The sequence below is a fragment of the Triturus cristatus genome, chromosome 12 (genome assembly GCF_964204655.1).
Source record: "Triturus cristatus chromosome 12, aTriCri1.1, whole genome shotgun sequence".
Taxonomy (NCBI): domain Eukaryota; kingdom Metazoa; phylum Chordata; class Amphibia; order Caudata; family Salamandridae; genus Triturus; species Triturus cristatus.
In genome coordinates, this window is record NC_140595.1 from 160,897,270 (window position 1) to 160,911,442 (window position 14,173).

At 46.2% G+C, this 14,173-nt stretch overlaps 1 protein-coding gene across 1 annotated transcript in view; it reads right to left on the reverse strand.

Moving 5' to 3' along the window:
* COPA (coat protein complex I subunit alpha) overlaps window positions 1-14,173 on the reverse strand; it is a 148,457-nt gene that overhangs the window by 124,580 nt on the left and 9,704 nt on the right. The gene's annotated exons all lie outside the window — the stretch shown is intronic.

The following is a 14,173-nucleotide window of genomic DNA, read 5'->3' on the forward strand; positions in this document are numbered from 1 at the left end:
CTCAAAATTAGGTATCATGCAAGGAGTCCAGGGGTCCCCCTATGAGCAGACAGGGGCTTGCTCTAGCAAGCCTACGTGCTCTTCAGGGGGTAGTGTGGTCAAGCAGCCTTAGGCTTATCAGAGGGGAGTGTTAGACATACACAAATACACAGAATAGTCAATAAATGATACACACAACTCAATAAGGAAATCCACACTAATTTATAAAAATAGCACATATCTTTATATATATTTAGGCACCAGAACCAATACGATCAGGTACGTACATTTTGCAAGAGAAATTCTTTTATATTTAAAAAACTCACAAACAGCAAGCTTTTTGAAGCCTGCAATGTAAACCTATGGTAGGAAAAACATATGGGGTTTACCAGTTCTTTGCAGGGACTTAAGAGTCAAGTCTCTGGGATTAAAGGCGAGTATGGGGGTAAGGTCCAAGGCAGCACTAGAAGGTCACCGCCAGTGGCACTAGGGCAGCTGGGAGCAGTGGTGCCAACAGCGTCGGGTGCCCAGTGCAATCCAATGGGAATTTGTCCGGTCACAAAGAGGCCTCTAGGGAGTGGCTTCGGGTTTTGTGATGTTGGGTGACGTGGGGACACCTTTGGTCTTCTTCTCTTCGGGATGGGCTGTCCGGGTGCAGAGTGTCTTTGGGGTGTCGGATTTCTTCATAGGGCATCATTCGCAGTTGAGGGGGCCGGGGCTTAGAGGTTGAAGGCGACGCCAGGGAGACCACGGGGGGGGGGGGGGGGGTTCAGTCCGCTGTGAACTTTGTTCCTGGAGGGCTTGAGGACCACAATGACACCGTTGGACCATTTCGGGTCAGGCTGGGGTAGTCGGGTGCAGTGGTGCTTGGCAACATCAGGTTTTGGAAGTTCCGGAGTCCTCCAAATCCTTCTTTAGGTGTCTGCAGGATGCAGGGGACAGTTTTGCTGTCCCACGGGAGGTTTGGTTCCAGGGTGAAGTGCTGGCAGGTCTCCCAGACTTTGTATACTCAACAGCTGCAATACAAGTCGCTGTTGGCGCAATTGTCGAAGTCAGCAGGCAGGTCTGCAGGGTTGGCACCAGGTCAGTTGCTGGGTTATCAGTTCTTGCTGTTTGGGACTCATCACGTCAGTCTTCTTACAGGTTGGCAGAATCGTTTTAGTCTTTTTGGAGTGTAGGATAGTAGCCAATGGACTTCTTACCCTTGGGGTCACTACGCCCCCCTATAGGACCACTTCCTGTGGGAAGAAGGCATTAACCCGTCCCAAAATTCTTACGTTTGTGAACACAAAGATGGCCCACTCTGAAAAGTCATGTCCACTTTAGTTAGCCCACCTTAGGGGTGGCACCAGCATTGTGGTGGGCATGCCTACTTGGCTGGGTAAATTTCCCATCTGTCCGGGTGTCAAAGGGCTCTGGACAAAGAGGGATCGGCTTCCTCTCCAGTGAGGGGAGACAGATTCGCATTTCAAAAGAGGTGGCTTCTTTGAAATTCCCCTACTTTGGAATGCAAATCAGCAGATCATCCTGAGAGAGGGGTGTAAACACCCTCTTCCCGTGCAGGCTTTGTCTCTGACCTCATGAGAGCAAAGACCCTCCCCCTGTGAGGTCAGAAACTTGTCTCGGGTGGCGCACTGGCAGAGACCTGTCAGCCAACTCACCAGAGGTTGGTAGGTTCTCAGGTGGCACCTCTAAGGTGCCCTCTGAGTTCATGTAAATCCACCACTGGAATCAGGGTGGGTTAGTGAATACGAGATGTTCGATACCAAACATACCTATTTCCAGTGAAGCCATCATGTAGCTGGGAAACTTGTTTTCACCAGTGTTAGAAATGGGGGTCTCTAGTTGGCAAGTTGTTAACCTGTCCAAGTTGGGACCCTTCTTCCTTGTCAGGATATGGGAGTTACCCTTCTGAAATAACCGCTGCTCACCCCCTTTTGTAGCTTGGTACAAGCAGTCAGGCTTATCTCCGGGGCAGTGCATAAAGCATTTGCACATAACAAACAGTAATAGAGTGAAAACACTACAAATGAAAACCACGATAGTCTTTGAAAAATAGCTAATATTTATCTGTGTAAAAGAAGACTAAAAAGATAAGAATCCTCATAAGATAAAAATAGACTTCAAAAACAGTTCACTGAAAATTGATAGCTCCGTCTGGGGCTATCAAGTTGACTTGAACAAACACATCCAACAGTGGCGTCACAGGCCAGCTATGGTGCCGGGAAGACCCGCAAAAAAGGACCTTTAGAAATGCAGGGGATCGGGGACCTTGCGATGAGCCAGTGTCTGTTCTGGAGGTCGGTACAGGAGTCATCGGGCCCCTTGAAGTCACACGCGTTGCAGGTCGAACTCCGTGTGGTTGAAGTCAGGAGCACGGGAGCCACCAGACGTGGGGGCTGCGATGCAAAGAGGTGTGGTACTCTCAGGACGCAGTGCAGGAAAATGGCTCGGTGACTGCGTCCAGTGGCATCAGTGATACCTGGGCTGTGGTGTGAAGTGGGGCGGTGCTCGTTCGGTGCTAACAGGTCAAGGAGCAGGCAGCGCCTTTGTCGTTGCTGAAGCAATGGCGTTGGCTGACAAAGTAGAGTTGATGGCGCTGATGTCAGTGGACCAAGGCTGAGGTGTGGGACAAGGTGGTGCGTCATGTAACTTACAAGAGGTGCCCCCAAACCACGGTACAGGCAGCGGCAACAAAGTCAGCTTGGAGCAGAGTCGTCGCTAAGACCAGGACTGCAGTGTGAAGTGCGGTGATGCCCTCTGCAGTGCCTTCGGGCAACAGAGGCAGCGGCGTTGACGGCGTCAGGTTGCTTTTTCTTCTGTTGCAGCACAAAAAACACAGTTCCCAGTGCTGGTAGCAGATAAACTTGAAGTCTTTGTTGTTTCGGAGACTTCTTGAACATGGGGCAAGCACTACCTCAAGCCCTTTGAGAAACTCAGGGAAAACAGATGCAGAAAGCCCAGTCCAGTCCTTTCACTGCCCTTCAATTCATGAAGTGTATATCTGACATGCATATCTGGATGCAAACCAATCATTTGCAACTCAATGCCAGCAAGACGGAAATTATCCTCTACGGTAAAGCCCAAACCTTGCGGTCGAGTGATTGTTGGCCTTCCAATCTCGGCCCATGTCCATCTCCCAAGTCGGTAGCTCGTAACCTAGGGGTGCTGATTGACAATCACCTCTCCATGACTGATCATGTCAATCATGTGGCCAGCATTTGCTATGGATTAATGCGCAGGCTTCGTAAGATCTTCCAATGGGTTCCACTGGCATCTCGGATGCCGCTGGTTCAATGATTAATCACCAGTCGGCTAGACTATGGAAACGCCCTAATGGCCTCCATCAATGAAGAGTTCCTAACAAACAATTACAGGTCCTCAAAAACACAGCGGCCAGACTGGTATTAAATCTACCCTCCCGATCCCCCTCGATAACAAGTTTAAGAGCTCTTCATTGGCTTCCCGTCAGGAAACGCATAATATTTAAGATCAACTGTCTGGTCCATAAAACCATCCTGGGACAAGGACCACACTATCTTTCAAAAACACTGACCAGGTATAACCCCTCCAGAACTCTTAGATACGCCAATAAACATCTTCTTAAACCATTCAATATTAGTACCGCCAGAAATGGCGGGAGATCTTTTTCGTATCTTGCCCCCACCCTATGGAACTCACTCCCTCTGCATCTACGTATGGAGACCAACCATAGAAAACTTTGTAAGGCTCTCAAAACCTGGCTGTTCCGATTTCTCTTCCCTCAGCCTGCTCTCTTCATTCCTTCTCCTCTACTGTTTTTCGGAATAGGCTAGCGCTTTGAGACCCTCGGGTGAAAACTGCGCTTAACAAAATCTTATAACATAAGACAGAAGCAGCCACTGCAGGCCAACACAGCAAAGCACACAGCAAAGTGGTAGTCTCTCCTCACAGCTTCCGTAGCTACTCTTCTTGATCAAAAAGAGTTCTGTAATTCTGGGTTCCGGGCCCCAAAATGTATACCACATTTCCCTCTGAAGTTGGTACAAACCAAGTTCCACTGACGTACAATAATCAGTTCAGCCTGTCTCAGGCCAGGTTCACCACATGAGGTGGAGACAGCTTTGTGAGAGGCAGACACAGTCCACTCAGGTGCGACAACTCCTCCCCCTACTCTAAATGCAGTCCGGTCTATTCAGCCTAGCTATGAGTCACTCGGAAACGGCAGGACACACCTCAACCCTCCCCCACCCCCTTGTATCTGTCTAGTGTGAATGCAGATCCTCAGCCCTGTCACTCCAAACCCAAAACAGCAGAGGCACCCAGTATGCTTAAGAAAGAAAATGCCCACTCTCTAAAAGTGGCTTTTTCAAACACCCAAAACACGTGTTCTAAAATTTATACGGGGATGGTCTGAAAAGTAAAAACAAAACACATGCGCAGAAGAGGCCCATGCACCAATTTTGGTAAAACAGTGCTGCCTACAGAGCACACAATAGGTTTAAAAATCTACGAGTTAGAGTATACATTGTAGACAGTGCAGCTTAGAAACATTAAAAAAACTGCCATTACTCTGTATTTCCAAGTATGTGATGGAGACAGAGCCATTTGAGCAAAAATAGGTACATGAAACCCTCCGAGTCTGCATACTAAATTATAACATGTTCATGGTACAGCCCCATGATCATCAAGTTACATTTTCTTTCCTTAGTGCCACCATATCAAAATGAAGCCTGAAACCTATGGTTCTGATAGAAGCCAGAGCCCTTGACAAAATCAGAGTTCACTAGGAAATAGAGTGCATGATCAGTAAGTTCTTACTTAAAGGAAAACCTGCATTTGGAAGCCTAAAGTAATTTACGGTCAACAGCACAACAAGCATGCATTCTGTGTTCTCAGAAAAGAACATGTGACTTAAGAATAGGAGTGAAAGATAGAGTTAGCCAAGTGTTCATAGAATCAGATAAGAAGTCTTGAGATCAGAACAATGAAACACACACAAAGAAGCAAATCATGTTTTTAAGCATTGTTAGAATTACAATAAAGAATGTGTAGAGGAAAAGGTCACAAGTTCAAAGACACAGGCGATGTTTTGTAACAAGTATGTCATTATTAAGTAACCTATTATTTTAACTATTGTAAGAGAAATTGTGTGACTATTTAAGGGGCTGCCTGTGAGCAGCTACTACAGAACAGCTGTTTACCTGTGTGGGGATAGTTACTCTCCCTGTCGCAACACTAAAACTGTTTTTGCGTTGCCAAAACGAGTCTTGTCTTTTTCTTTATCCAGATACGAGTCCCATTTGCCCTCAACTGACTGCTGCCACCGAAATACCGCCTACCCCCACTAAATAGATCATTGTGCATCTGATGAGGTAAGCAGACACAGTGTTGCCTAAAGTCCTGGCACTTCATGGGGGCAGATGCGAACGTGGAGATTGCCGTCTTTGAGGGGAGGACAATGCGGACTTCGTTCCCGTATTTGTATATTGTATGACTTGTCTCATTGGCAATGTTAAAAGTATATATAATGTAAACACGGTTAATGCATGCAAAATTCTGTGCAAGTGTTGCACAATATTAAGTTAAGGATTTGAGTAATCAGTAGAGTTTTAATCCCAATATAATGCCGGAAGTGGCCTATGTGGGTGATGTCAAGTTGGGAGTCCAATTTGTGTTCCAAACTTTTGACAGAGGGACAGCTGAAAGGCCGGTGTTGATAAACTTTACCACTTTAATTACTGTCCCGGACCTAAGGTCAATGAGGCATTCCATGGTCTATGACAAGCTTGGTTTGAGGGTTATCCTTTCTTGAGCGCAGAGTGAAGTGACCAGTTGCTACCGAAATAGTATACAGTTTAGAGTCAAATAATTACGATCAACATTTAGAAGTAGTTGAAGTGTTTTATTTTTTAATATGTTTATGATGGTGTGTGTGTGTTAATGTAAATAGAAATGTGGCCACAGGGTGATGTTGTATAATGCTGCTGTGATGTATAATGCTTAACATATGACTGCAAAGATACATCGACAGATTTCTCATTTGTGAGGCCTAATGTAAGAGATAAAAAGAAATACAGAGTAGACCGATAAAAGATTAGATTATTAAACTGCTAGGAATACTGGGGACTATGGCTACTCCTTTGTTACACCTGCAAAAGACCTTTCCCGGTTTTCGGAAAAAGTTACAAAAACATTGTAGGGAATGGTTTAAAGACACTCAAACACATATCTCTGGCCAAAGGAAAGGACATTTGATGAGAAAATATTAGAGCACACGGTTAGATATCTTAAGAGTAAATACGCAGGAGCTAATTTACAGAAGTGAGAAGCCACTATAGCCTTATGGCGAGTCTTATGTGAATAGTCTAAGGACTCCTCAAAGGCTGACACATCTAGTACCCAGTCTGATCTCCCACCTCCATATGATTCTATGAATACTTCCCCGAAGGTACCAGACACTTATCCATTGGTCACAGCTACAGGAAGCTGCAGTGGGATTTGATAATCCAGAGGTTGAGACCCAATCACAATCTCTAAAGGGATCCTCCAATGTTGCCCCACAGATGTTAAAGCCGAAACACACGATTACTCCCAAACAGCAAATAAGGGTGGGTGACTACTTTTTCAGGAAACTAGAGAATGTGAGTTGAATGTATTCTCTAGAACTAGGAGACCCCGAGCAACAGAGCTTGAGCGGCTGCGGTTTCAGGGAATACAAGGCCACACAGAGCCCAGGATGGGATCTTGTGAAGCTACAGAAGGACTGACATTGCATGATAGATCAATGCAGCAGACGAGTGTTTAATCAGTTCTGCGCTGCACTGATCTCACCCCTGAGATTGTCGCTAAAGGGGATAATAGTTGGTTCAGTGTTGTACCCCATGTGGATAATTTAGCAGGATGGGCTTAAGTTGTAGACCCATAGAGGAGTCCATGGCCAAGGGAAGGGTCTTTTGATCCACGTGACATGGCAAGTGCTGAGGATTGCTTTCTTTATGGTGAGGGAGATCCAGACTGGGATTATCCCTAATGTGGAAATGTCTGTGCGTGTAGCAAAAATATGTCAGACAGCACAACCCCTAGCATTCTATTATTTCCATACATCAGATTCCTCTGATACACAAGGGACCTGGGGCACCTCATTAGGTTTCTTGACCACAAATGGACAAGTAGAATCTTAAAAGGTTGTTACTGCCGCTTAGAGGGAGTAGGGAAATGGATTAGGTCCTCTGAGGAGCAAACTGCAAGCATCACCCTGGCATTTGGGGGACATAAAGAGTTTACTCAACTTTCTTACAGGAGAGGAGCCCTCTTACAGGAGATGAGACAGATATGGTTTTCCAGAAGGTTGGAGAGAGAAATGTTATTCTCACTGAGACTAGGTATGATGGTTCTCCATTCAACTTAGTCCTGACAGTGGTCTGGGACCAGCTGAGGAAGATGTGTCCTGACAGATCTGACATGGGTCCCTCATGGCTCAATCAATGCAGCTGAATGAGAGCCCGCTCTTTTTCTAAGCAGGATGAATGAAAAATGGACTCAAGAAGTAGGTCAGGGTTGGGAACTAACAGGGGGAAATGCAGTGTTGTTTTATAATGAAGTGAAGAAGGGTTTACCTTCTGACGTGCAGGATAATCTTGATAATAAAGTGGCATCAGAACCCAAACCCTGAACAGAGATTCAGGCACATATAATACATTTTTGTAAGAAGAAACAGAAGAAAGAGAGTATCGAGCAGGAGTAAATGGAGAAAGCAGCAGCCAAGTTAGTGCAGAAAAAGTTGACAAGGAAAGGAGCAGTGGAAGGAGCTGTGGCAGCAGCTATCACTCAGATGACCGCAATATCTTTAGGATCGGTCCCAGGGACTACCCTGCAAAAGTACCCACAACAGCAGGATAGTGTAAGGGCACAAGGAAGTAGTTAAGTATGAGGAGGTACAGGAATGGTCAGGATAGATCCCCAGAGAATTGCTCAAACATGTCAATATTGCCACAGATATGGACATTTTATTAAACATCACAACACTAAATAGGATGAACATAATGGAAGGACAGGGTTTACAATCAGACAGGGAATACAGAAGTGCAGCAACAATCAAACTAGCGGAGGAGGAGCCTAGCCGGCAACAGAGATGGCCTCCTGAGCCCTCGGCTCCGCCGACTCGTCCGCTTCCCTCCCGTACCGCTTCCTCTCCTGATTGCTGAATCGTGCCTGTTGTGCGGTAGCGGGTTGGGGAGGCGACGCTGCATCCGATGGTGGGCTCCCCGTCGTCCCTTCTGCACCGGGGGTGAAGAAACGCTCTAATTCCCGCAGACGCCTACGGAGTGGGTCCGGTCCTTTGTTCTCGGCGGCGTCCGGCTGGAGGGCAACGACAGCGGCCATTACAGGAGAATCTGAAACCGCCGGCGAGACGCGACAGGCCACCGAGTTTCCCAGAAGTAGCGCAACAGTTTCTATTGTAGTCTCGCCGCTACGCTGCTTTACCACCACCGATGCAACAAATGTATCCCCCCCTGTTGGAAGTTCCTCTTTGATCTCTCGCTACGAAGTGTAATGGAAGGGGCCATCTTTATTGAGTGATCGGCGCTTATACACGGCGCCTGGTTGGACCGTCACTGTGCTGTCCCTGTGCGTGGCGCTGGGCTGGAGGTTGCTGTCCTGTCCCTGTGGTTTGGCGTTGCCTCTCTGGGAGCTGACCTACTAAACGACGCCTGGACATGTATGCTAAAGACTGGGCTCGAGGGTCGCCACACGCCTGCGAATTCCGGGGACAGGGAGCTGGCATCTCTTCCTCTCACGCTATGCCCGTGAGTATCGGCGACGTCCTGGAAGCTTTGGCCGCTATGCGAGCTGCTTTTTGTTCCAACGCCCGTGACCTGGAGCGCCGGCTGGACGACGCTGTGCCCGTTCTCTCCTTGGCTGACCGGACGGGCGGCTGTGCGCGGAGCGGATCGCCGAGCCCAGGACTCGGCAGTCGTGTGCAGCCTCTCCGGGGAGACGTAGAGGAACTGATTGTGAGTGAACTTAACATCACCGCCGCTCGGACTGTCGCAACTATGGAGGACACAGTGCATTCTATATTTGGACGGAACCTAGAGGTTCGCCGTCGGATGCCAGGACTACCACCGCCAGCGGGTATTGCTGACAAGATCGCTCTGCTTACTTTGAACATGTTGCCCGGGAGTGAGTTGCCCAATTTTGGTGGACTATCACTGTACGCCTACCCGTACTGCACTCTTGGGGATAACACTGTCCTGCTTTGGATGGCGATTACTGGCTGTTGCCATCTCTCTGGGTGTTCACATCGGATGCTCTTCCTACTCTACGGGGCTACGCCGCAACTGCATTATGCTGGCGCACTGGCACGTAGGGGTCAGGGTTGAGTTTGTCTTTATTCTTGCCCTGATACCGGTAACTACATTCCTGGGACTGTGCTGGACTGACGAGAACGCTGGACTTTGGGTATGGTTTGCATGGGGGTCTGGGAGGTGATGGCCGGATACACTTCTGTTGATTTTTTCTTTTGTTCTCTTGGGTTGGCCCTCCTCCGTTGATAAACGTTTTGCACCGTTCCTGTGGGTGGGGCAGCCGGGGAACTAGTTTTCTCTGAGTGACCGGGACATGTATCGGTGGTGCTAGAAGACTATTGAGGGGGCTTACGCCTATCAATCATGGCTTGAAGATTCCTTGTTGATATTTTGGATGTTTCGGTTGGGTGTTGCTGCCTTATTTACCCTGCGCGCTGCTGCTGTGACCCCAGTTCTCTCGTCATACCGGGCATGTTATTACTATTGGGTGTTAGACTACTGTTGCTATTATGGGTGCGAGATGGCGGAGCTGGGGGACGAATAGTGGGCTCCTCCCCACCTTTCTCAATTTTATGAGTGTTTTCGGATTCTCTCTTTTTCTTACTTTCTATATTTCGGGACTCCTTTTCTTGGGCGACAGGCACACTGCTAGGGGGGGAAAGGCCGTAGCCAGCTGCAGGGGTGCAGGGCGGGGGGCACTTGGGGGGTGGGGTTGCTTTCTTTTTTGTTTTTCCTTTTTGTTCTATGGGCCTTCTATTCTTTGTCCTTTCTCCTTCCCTGGGGTTCAGACGTTCCTTTCTGGGTGCCACGCAGCGACTCTGGTGTTTTCTACTGCTATAAGATTATCTATCCTGATTGTTTAACACCAGTATTGACTTGTTGTGCTACGATATCCTGCTTATGTCTATCCTACAAGGAAAACTTTTAAAACTAGACCTCAGTCCTTCTGTAATGTATCCTCTGTGTTTTCAGTAAGTTGTAATGTACCGTATGTGTGAGCCCCCCCGGGCTCCTTGTTGACTTGTATTTGCCCCTTTTCTATCAATAAAGGTCTTCAAAAAAAAAAAAAAAAAAAAAAAAAAACAATCAAACTAGCAAATAATATATGTACCTCAGACGCCACCACAAAATATGCAGCATCCACTAATGCCTCAAGTACAACAAATGCCGTCACGGCAAAGTTATCAAGCACCCTTAGTAGTCCAAATGCATTTCGGACACAAACTATCGAGCGAGGAATGATCCTTGAACTCTTTGCGTTACCAACACCAGAGTTTAATATTCCCCTGATGAAGGGCTCCCAGTAGCCAGAAATGCATTAGGACTACTAATTTGGAGACTACATATTTGGTATATAACTTGGGAGTTTTCAGTTTTACTGTTTTCAGTTCGAATCTATGTTGATTACAAACAGCATTTAAAGTGAATAAATTCAATTCATGAAAAAGGATTAACCTGCCTCAAACTGACTTAATGTAAATCAACGGATAATACGCTGTGCATTGAGGGGACACCCCCCCCCCCCCCGAGGGGGGGTGCTATTCTCAGTCATTACCCATGCTCATGGATCAGTGAGCGATACCCGATCTGCACACGCAACTTCACGATTTTGGAAGTGAAGGTAAAAGTTATTTTTTAGAATCGAGGTGTGCAAGAACCACTGTCTTGCGTCTCTACAATGGTACAATACATGCGGCAGTCCTAATGGAACCTCTTCTGTTACAATGTACTTGGTATCGGTGGTATTACTAGGAACTGATAGTGGTTGCTGAAGTTGTGTCGATTGTGGTACAGTTTTAGGGAAAGAACACTGGTACTGGGAACCTGGTTGCAGAGAACCACTACACCTCAGTCACAGTTGCATCAAAAACCAAGCAAAAAGTGTCTTGGGGGCAGGGAGGGGGTAACTGCAACAAGAACCCGGTTTTCCCACAGAACATATACTCAATGAAGGAGCCCGCTGCGTAGTTCCATGCATCCAGTATGGTCAGTGACGCACAGGCTGGATGACGAACCCACTGAGACGGTAGCTATCAATAACAAGAGGTATGTATTCCTCATATATAACCCTATGTTGTTTTATAGAGGGAGACCTTCCAATTTTTAATAGCTCAATGGACACACAAGGATTCTCTGGGGTGGTAATGAGGGTTCCGTTTACTAAACCAGTCGAGATGGAAATAGGAGGGAGGTACATTGACGGCCAGTTACTATTCTCTCTGGCTGCCCCAGATAATCTACTGGGGAGAGATCTTATGGCTAAATTAAACATGACAATTCATTTTGAGCCTGATTTTACTATAGTTTATTCTATCCCTGGCTTGCCTCCTGCCAGGATCATGGCTGTAACAGTAGATTCTTCTACTAGAGATCAAATGAGAGCTCGAATAATTGATATAAAAGCATTTTCCACAGAAGCCTTCGATCATAACCACGTCTTATGGTAATGTGTCCTATTCTTTGAGCCAGGTAAAATGGTTAAGGAAATACTGCATGATCAACTGTTTTATGATCATTCTAAGAAAACAGTTATAGTCTTTCAAGATGACATACTGTTGAGAACAGTATTGGAAGTAAGGACGCCCACACCATGTGCTCTCGTTCTGTCTGTGGTGCATATTTTTCCCAAGTACAGACTACTTGTGGACTTAAGGTCCCCATGATGTAGGCAATATTCGCACTTACTCCATTCAGAATTACATTGAAGGAAGGTGCTATTCTTCCTAGAGGGTGACAGTATCCTCTTTCCGAAGAAGATGAGGTCATTGCCCATACTATATAGGCCTTGCTAGAACAAGGAGTCATTTATCCTGTAGTATCTCCCTGCAATATCCCTGTTAAGTCAATTAAGAAATCCCAGGGCAATACTTGGCGTATGGTCCAAGATCTGCACCCCTTAACCATATGGTAGTACCAGAATTCCCAATGTTTCCCGACCCTTCTATTATTTTGACAAACATTCCTCAGGATGCAAATATTTTCTCGGTCTAGATCGCAAAAGTGCTTTCTTTAGCATCCCTCTCCATCCAGACAGTCATTATTGGACAGCGTTATCCTATCGCGGGACTCAGAATTTCTTTTCTCATTTGCCCCAAGAGTATTGCGAGTCCCCTAGCATTTTCAACAAAGTGGTGAGAAATGACCAGTCAAACTTTCAGTATGGCAGTAAATTGCTGCAGTATGTCGATTACATATTCATTTGCAGTCCTACAGAACAATAGTGTAGGGAAGATAGCATATGTCTTTTGGTTACTCTCGCACAGACAGGATACAAGGTAGAGAACAACAAAGTTCAGTAGTGTCAGGAGGAAGTCCATTACCTAGGACAGTTATTGTCAGCTTCTGGTTGAAGAGTAACTCCTGAGAGAGCAGCATCTATACATCACATGACTGAGCCAGAAACTGATAAGGGAATGCAGAAGCTTCTTGGCCTCCGTAACTATGTGAGACAATGGGTCTTTGATTACAACACTTTAATAGCGCCTTTGCTGGCTTCTATAAAACAGGCGAAAGACAAATGATAATATAATGTAGACACCAGAAATTAGGGACATTTTCAAAAATTAGTAAAAAGGACATAACTAATGCCTCAGTTTGGGGACTCCTGATTACACTAAGAAGTTTTATTTCTTTTGTCAGTGCAATGGTCAAGTGATGAAATCAGTCCTTATGAAAACATATCCTCTAGCACAAACACTTTGCATAAGTTAGTGCACAGTTGGATTCAGTGATGGGAGGACATTATCCTTGAGAGCAACTTCTCGTCGCTGCAGCATTTGTGGTATAGAAGAGCCCCTCCGATATCATGTGGGCCTTTTGACGCGCCATGCAGAACATACAGTGTTGGATATTATTCAGAAGGCTAAGACTACATGAACTACAGAGTTTCAGGATATGAAGTGATACGGTCATTACCATCTTTGAAGGCTGTGAAGCATCATACAGTGAACCCTGTGACATTTTTTGCTCATCCTATTTAAGACTCGGAGGATGATGCGCTTGAATCTAGTCCTTCAAGAGGATCCTATTGCCGGTAGCATTGTGTATTTTGTTAATGGTTCCTCTACTATTGACCAGGATGCAGGAGTAATACACAGGTGCGGCAGTAGTAGTAATAATAATAATAATATTTAGAAAGCGTCTGGTTACGCCTACAGGCGTATCCCTGTGCTCAGAGAAAGAACCAGAAAGGAAGCAACCTGAAAGTCAATCCCTACCAATGATCAAAGGATCAACAAACTCACTGTAACTCATTGCAGCTCAACATAATCATTCACCTACGCCGATAGGAATAACCAGGTTTTACCCTTCTTGCGAAACAGTAATTCTGATGGTTCCATGATCCGATGAAGGGACAGAGCGTTCGAAGAATTTGCTAATAAAAAAACAAAACAAAAGAGCGACCACCTATGCTGGCTTTCTCACCCGCGGGATCACCGCCGAATTCGTGGTGCCTTATGACCCAAGGCTACGCCTTGAATAGTGGCCAATCATCAATGTCACACATCGTGGATTTCGGTCATTCAAAATTCTGTGGCACAAGCCCAAAGCTTTAATTAAAAGTCACTCATTGAGTGGCAACCAATGCAAGATGGCCAGAGCTGGACCCGCAAGAGTGCGTCTTGGTGGGTTCAACACAAAACAGGCCTGACCATTTTGTACTCACTGCAGTTTCTGGAGTCTCCCATTAGATGTCCCCAAGTAAAGGACATTACAATAATCTAACTGGGAGGTAACCAATGCCTGTACAATAGTTTCCCTAGCAGACAGAGGAAGATCATCAAAAAAATGTCTTAACATTTTCAAGGTGTTGACGCACTTCCCTGCCACTGAGGCTATCTGATGTTCAAAAGATAGCTTTGGGTCAAGCCAAACTCCCAGATTATTGACCTTTTCCTTAGGTA